We start from the raw sequence: 7791 nt of genomic DNA on the forward strand, positions 1-7791 counted from the left end.
CACATAATTGTGTATATACTATTGTGTTTGTTTTGTTTTATTTATGTGAACCAAATGCAAATGGACAAAGGACTTAGTTTTTAGGACCTTACCTATGCTAAATGGAGTCAAAGAGAAACTAGGCCTCATGCCTTTAGAATGCTTAATCTTGAAGAAGACTTGAAAGGACCTAATTCTAAACTCACTCTTGTCCATTCTTTCTATTACATTATGGAACTTTTTGATTGGTGTGTTCTTGTGTGCTAGGGATCCCAAACTTGCCAAGTAGAAGAACCATTGTCATGAGCATCTAAAGTGAGAGATTCAAAAGTCATTGGAATATTCCTAGGAGCTTGATTGTTATTTGCTTGATTGCTTGCTAATTCCAAAGGATGGGAGCAACTTGGATCATCTTTATGATCTCAAGAAGGGAACTTCAATGTGGTTTTATTTCTCTTCCTTCATCTTTGCATGTTTAGGACCTTAGCCATTCTTCTTCTTCCCTCCACTCTAACCCAAGCCAAACTTTTGTGCAAACATTAACATTGCTTTTCAAAATTAGAAACCTAAGCACTATGCTTTTGATTTTCCAAACTCTTTTCATAAAACTTATTTTGAATTGAATCCTAAGTAAACTTTAACCTTACTTTGTAAATACTTTTCATTGGTAAATACAACTCACTCAATTATTTTTGTGGTTTCAATGGCCACTTTTGCCTAAGATTTTCATAAGCAATAGCTTTTAGGTTTGAGTTATCTTTGAGGATGATATAATACTCACCTATATCCTTAGTGATGGACTATAAGTCTTCCATGCTTATTATAGGGTTAACCCTTCACTAGCATGTTGAAGCCCTCCTCACATGGAGGATTTGTGGTTTTAGGTTGAGTTTTCTCCCTTTGATAACAAAAGACCTTAAGGCTTTTGACCAATTAATTCACCCACTTCTTTTGAGATTTTTACCCCGAACTACGAGGTTTTGATCCTACCTTTTTAAGATGGTACGTACGCAATGGGTTTATCCATTCAAACACAAAATTGTAAATAACTTGCATATTCTTCTCTCATCTCCACAATCATGTTTGCACAAATAATTTTCACAAATACCAACCTACCTTACAATATTTGTAAAAAGGGCTCCCTTAGAGTACTAAGGATGTTTTGGGTGCTTAAAACCTTCCCATTGCATAACCAACCCCCTTACCCAGATCTCTGACATTTTTATTAGTTTTTGATTTGATAAAACTTCTCGGTTTTTGTTCGCTTTCTAACCTTTCCTTTGGATAAATAGAAGTGTGGTGGCGACTCGAATTGTATGATTTACTTTTGATTTAGTAAATAAATCTAAAGGTAACGAATACCCCGCTACAGAAAAGTGACGACTCTGCTGGGGAGACATTTGCCTAGTGGGTTTTGCCTACTTTTTACCTTTGTTGTATTGTATTATTTATATTATTTGTGACCTATTTTTGTGCAAATTTGGGATTACTGTATTGTGTGTAATGATTGAATTGCTTGATATATCAATTGCTTGTATGCTTGGTGGTCTTTTGTGAGATGAGTTCTATACCCGAACTCGAGTGCACTTATGATAGGGAAATGGCATAGTCTTGTTGACTTGTGTGGAGTTATTCCTTAGCAAGTTGACTTGCAAGCCTATTCACTTGGTGGAGGTTATGTTGGGATCAGTAATGTCACACGAGTAGTCGTGGTTAGGCATTACTCTTTCCAATATACGCCTTAGAAGCCAAGGACCTTAGTTTACCAAGCCCATCTTGGCCTATTTTTAGGGACGTAGTGTGAAGGTCGTTCAAGTGTAATATTTGATACGATTTTTACGCGATACTACACTCATAAGAGTCTCTCTTGAGAATATTTTTGGAATACGAGTAGTCGTTTATCCGATAATATCCGAAAGATGGGATGATGACTATGGGAACCTCTTGTAGAACATGATTGTCAAGTTTAAACCATAGTACACTCCCTTTGGGTGGTTCTTAACCGAGACTCCATGCTCGTGACTTGCAACAAACCCTTGATTCATGGTTGATTTGTTCATGTATATCCTTAATATCAATGGACCTTGGGTGTTGATAAGGTGTAAACCATAATCCACCAAAATGGATGATTGATATTAAGGATGACTTGATCCATCCCATGACCTCTGTGTGGTATGATTTGCTTGATCCTTGAGTGTGATTGTTACATCCATGCATTCATGCATTCATACACATCCATATCATCAACAAGAAAATTTTCAAGGAACTTAAGAGGTCTATTCTGACTAAAATTAAATCATATGCACAAGCATTGCATGCATCATGTGCATAAGCAGGTTTTGTTCCAAGGCTTCTTGTTCAATGGTCTAACTCTGTTGTTCTTCATTTATTTTGAAGATAAGCTGACGCACCGGTACTATACCAGAGCCAACTCATCAAAGCTAATGGATCACCTAGAACAAAAGAACAGAGAACTGAAGAAGGAAGTGGCAAGGTGCATTTTCGAATAGGAGAAGAATTTATGTGCATTTATGGAAACCATGTGAAATATTTGTGCACAAGCCAATTCCATCAAATTTGCACGTCCAATTCATCATGCTTACATTTGAACACTCAATTGCCATTGCATTTGGGCCTCCCATGCGCCTTTATAGGCCCATGCATGAAGGTCATCATTCCACATGCACATCGAATTTTGCCTTGCTTGCATCAGCTTTCACTCTAAATAGAGATGCTCAGCTTCATTCCAAACCAACCTTAAGGCGCCTAAATTGCTGCAGAACTGAATCCTCACCCTTCACCTAAAGGAATTTTGCATTTTCTCTTCAATTTTTCAGTTTCAATTTTCAACTTCCTTGGTTGATTATTGAACTCTAATTCCTTAGCCTAGCTTCATTTCCATCTCAAGACCAAGCTGCAACAAAGGATTGGGAAGGATCGTGCCTCATAGAGCTGCACTTCGAAGGTTGTTATTCAAACTTTTTCAATTCGAAACTCACTGGATCTTGCTCATTTCTTGTGTTTGTTGGTTACTCTAAAGTCCTCTCATAAGAGGCAATTGATTGGTGCATTTAATTTCATGAATTGAGTGAACTCAGATTGAACTCCATAATTTTCTATCTCAGATTTCTATTTCTATGAGAGTCTAGAGAAGAAACCAATGGTACAGGGGTGATGTACATCACCCTAGCTTTCCAATGATATGAGGATCGTGCATTTTCACTGGATCTTGCTCATTTCTTGTGTTTATTGCCTATAGTTTTATTGACCGGCCTCAGATAGGTGTGACTACTACATTAGTCCACTTACGATTGCTTAACATAGCGCTAAATTTACCTTATGGCACACTAACACTAACTACTAATCACTAACTTTTAATTAAAGCATTTAATTCTTGCAATCTACTTTTATGCAATTTAAGATTCTTGTACATTAATTCATTTGCTTTTGCCCTTTGCTCACTTGAGCTCATGTTTATGTTAATGCAATTTTCCTTTTGCTCACTTGAGCACATAATTGTGTATATACTATTGTGTTTGTTTTGTTTTATTTATGTGAACCAAATGCAAATGGACAAAGGACTTAGTTTTTAGGACCTTACCTATGCTAAATGGAGTCAAAGAGAAACTAGGCCTCATGCCTTTAGAATGCTTAATCTTGAAGAAGACTTGAAAGGACCTAATTCTAAACTCACTCTTGTCCATTCTTTCTATTACATTATGGAACTTTTTGATTGGTGTGTTCTTGTGTGCTAGGGATCCCAAACTTGCCAAGTAGAAGAACCATTGTCATGAGCATCTAAAGTGAGAGATTCAAAAGTCATTGGAATATTCCTAGGAGCTTGATTGTTATTTGCTTGATTGCTTGCTAATTCCAAAGGATGGGAGCAACTTGGATCATCTTTATGATCTCAAGAAGGGAACTTCAATGTGGTTTTATTTCTCTTCCTTCATCTTTGCATGTTTAGGACCTTAGCCATTCTTCTTCTTCCCTCCACTCTAACCCAAGCCAAACTTTTGTGCAAACATTAACATTGCTTTTCAAAATTAGAAACCTAAGCACTATGCTTTTGATTTTCCAAACTCTTTTCATAAAACTTATTTTGAATTGAATCCTAAGTAAACTTTAACCTTACTTTGTAAATACTTTTCATTGGTAAATACAACTCACTCAATTATTTTTGTGGTTTCAATGGCCACTTTTGCCTAAGATTTTCATAAGCAATAGCTTTTAGGTTTGAGTTATCTTTGAGGATGATATAATACTCACCTATATCCTTAGTGATGGACTATAAGTCTTCCATGCTTATTATAGGGTTAACCCTTCACTAGCATGTTGAAGCCCTCCTCACATGGAGGATTTGTGGTATTAGGTTGAGTTTTCTCCCTTTGATAACAAAAGACCTTAAGGCTTTTGACCAATTAATTCACCCACTTCTTTTGAGATTTTTACCCCGAACTACGAGGTTTTGATCCTACCTTTTTAAGATGGTACGTACGCAATGGGTTTATCCATTCAAACACAAAATTGTAAATAACTTGCATATTCTTCTCTCATCTCCACAATCATGTTTGCACAAATAATTTTCACAAATACCAACCTACCTTACAATATTTGTAAAAAGGGCTCCCTTAGAGTACTAAGGATGTTTTGGGTGCTTAAAACCTTCCCATTGCATAACCAACCCCCTTACCCAGATCTCTGACATTTTTATTAGTTTTTGATTTGATAAAACTTCTCGGTTTTTGTTCGCTTTCTAACCTTTCCTTTGGATAAATAGAAGTGTGGTGGCGACTCGAATTGTATGATTTACTTTTGATTTAGTAAATAAATCTAAAGGTAACGAATACCCCGCTACAGAAAAGTGACGACTCTGCTGGGGAGACATTTGCCTAGTGGGTTTTGCCTACTTTTTACCTTTGTTGTATTGTATTATTTATATTATTTGTGACCTATTTTTGTGCAAATTTGGGATTACTGTATTGTGTGTAATGATTGAATTGCTTGATATATCAATTGCTTGTATGCTTGGTGGTCTTTTGTGAGATGAGTTCTATACCCGAACTTGAGTGCACTTATGATAGGGAAATGGCATAGTCTTGTTGACTTGTGTGGAGTTATTCCTTAGCAAGTTGACTTGCAAGCCTATTCACTTGGTGGAGGTTATGTTGGGATCAGTAATGTCACACGAGTAGTCGTGGTTAGGCATTACTCTTTCCAATATACGCCTTAGAAGCCAAGGACCTTAGTTTACCAAGCCCATCTTGGCCTATTTTTAGGACGTAGTGTGAAGGTCGTTCAAGTGTAATATTTGATACGATTTTTACGCGATACTACACTCATAAGAGTCTCTCTTGAGAATATTTTTGGAATACGAGTAGTCGTTTATCCGATAATATCCGAAAGATGGGATGATGACTATGGGAACCTCTTGTAGAACATGATTGTCAAGTTTAAACCATAGTACACTCCCTTTGGGTGGTTCTTAACCGAGACTCCATGCTCGTGACTTGCAACAAACCCTTGATTCATGGTTGATTTGTTCATGTATATCCTTAATATCAATGGACCTTGGGTGTTGATAAGGTGTAAACCATAATCCACCAAAATGGATGATTGATATTAAGGATGACTTGATCCATCCCATGACCTCTGTGTGGTATGATTTGCTTGATCCTTGAGTGTGATTGTTACATCCATGCATTCATGCATTCATACACATCCATATCATCAACAAGAAAATTTTCAAGGAACTTAAGAGGTCTATTTGCAAATTTTTAGACATGGATAAGCAAAGAAGGAATACAAAGAAGTACAGTTTCAGACAACCCGACTTGAAAGAGTTAAGGAGTTTGACATCCTATGTATTAGATCCCTTGGAGTTCAAGGCTCATCATGGGAAGCTTCTGTTGTTCTTACTACTCAGGTGGATGAAGGTCTAATGAGTGTATTGGTGCAGTTCTATGATCCCTTGTATCGTTGCTTCACTTTCCCGGATTTCCAACTTTTGCCTACGCTTGAGGAGTATGCCTATCTTGTGGGTATACATGTTCTAGATTAGTTTCCGTTCAGTGGCTTGGAGAGAGTTCCTACATCTCAAGAGATTGCTAATCTGTTGCATATAGATGAATCTATTGTGGGTGCTCATATGACTACCAAAGGTGGAATTCAAGGTCTCCCTTCTGATTTCCACATTGCTCAAGCTACTATGTATGGGAAGGCCATGAGTGAGGACACCTTTGAGGCCATATTTGCACTTCTCATGTATGGGCTAGTGTTATTCCCCAACATCGACAAGTTTGTGGATGTGAACGCTATTAGGATTTCTCTACTCTTAATCCTGTTCCTACTCTGTTGGGTGATACTTATTTCTCTTTGCATATGAGGAATGCAAAGGGTGGTGGTACCATTGTGTGCTGTTTGCCTCTGTTGTACAAGTGGTTTATTTCGCACTTGTCACAGACGCTCGCCTTCAAGGAGAACAAAGGATGTCTACGGTGGTCCACGAGACTTATGTCTCTCACTAATGATGATATCTTTTGGTAAAACCATGTATATGATGGTGTGAAGATTATCGACTCTTGTGGTGAATTCTCCAATGTGCCTCTTCTTGGTATATGTGGTGGCATTAACTACAACCCTGTTTTAGCACATCGTCAGCTTGGGTTCCCCTTAAAGGATAAACCTAATAACATTTTGTTAGAAGGTGTTTTCTTTCAGGAGGGTAAAGATCCCCAAAAATTGAAGGGCAGGATGGTCCACGCTTGGCGCAAGATCCATAGGAAGGGAAGGAAAGAGCTTGGTCTGAAGAACTGTGTTGCTTTGGAACCCTATACCTCGTGGGTGAGGAGGAGATCTTCCGAGTACCTTATTCCTTATGACTACCCGAGCCCTACACCTATGGTTGTTGTTGGGCCTTCAACCCTCCCTGACCAAGGAGTAGAGGAGTTGAGAGACGAAGATTGTTCGCGTGCTTGGGTCCGTGAGCGAGAGGAGTTACTTCAGCAGCTTAGAGATAAGGATGCGTTAATAGAGTTTCTTGAGCATCAGGTTATCGATGAGCCTGATGATGTGTTGACTTCTCTTCTTCCTTAGTCTTCCATATTTTGGAAGAGGAAGTACGATCGATTCGCCAAAGAAAAGGCAGATATGGAGGCAGCCTATGAGAGAGGGGTGAAGAGGCTTCAGGCAGCTTATCTTCCGGTCTCGAGAGCTTTGGATGATTGTTTATAGGGTTCCATAGGATGTTCATTTTCCTTCTCTCTTGTATTGTATTTGGTTACCGAGACTGTACTTCTTTGGTGTAAATTTTTTCCAGATGTTATTGATATGTTTATTCCATATATGTCTAAGTAATTAATATTTCCAAATGTTTGTAAATAGAACTCTAAAGTTCCTCTGACTAAAAATAAATCATATGCACAACCATTGCATGCATCATGTGCATAAGCAGGTTTTGTTCCAAGGCTTCTTGTTCAATGGTCTAACTCTGTTGTTCTTCATTTATTTTGAAGATAAGCTGACGCACCGGTACTATACCAGAGCCAACTCATCAAAGCTAATGGATCACCTAGAACAAAAGAACAGAGAACTGAAGAAGGAAGTGGCAAGGTGCATTTTCGAATAGGAGAAGATTTATGTGCATTTATGGAAACCATGTGAAATATTTGTGCACAAGCCAATTCCATCAAATTTGCACGTCCAATTCATCATGCTTACATTTGAACACTCAATTGCCATTGCATTTGGGCCTCCCATGCGCCTTTATAGGCCCATGCATGAAGGTCATCATTCCACATGCACACGAATTTT

The sequence above is a fragment of the Lathyrus oleraceus genome, chromosome 6 (genome assembly GCF_024323335.1).
Source record: "Lathyrus oleraceus cultivar Zhongwan6 chromosome 6, CAAS_Psat_ZW6_1.0, whole genome shotgun sequence".
Classification (NCBI taxonomy): Eukaryota; Viridiplantae; Streptophyta; class Magnoliopsida; order Fabales; family Fabaceae; genus Lathyrus; species Lathyrus oleraceus.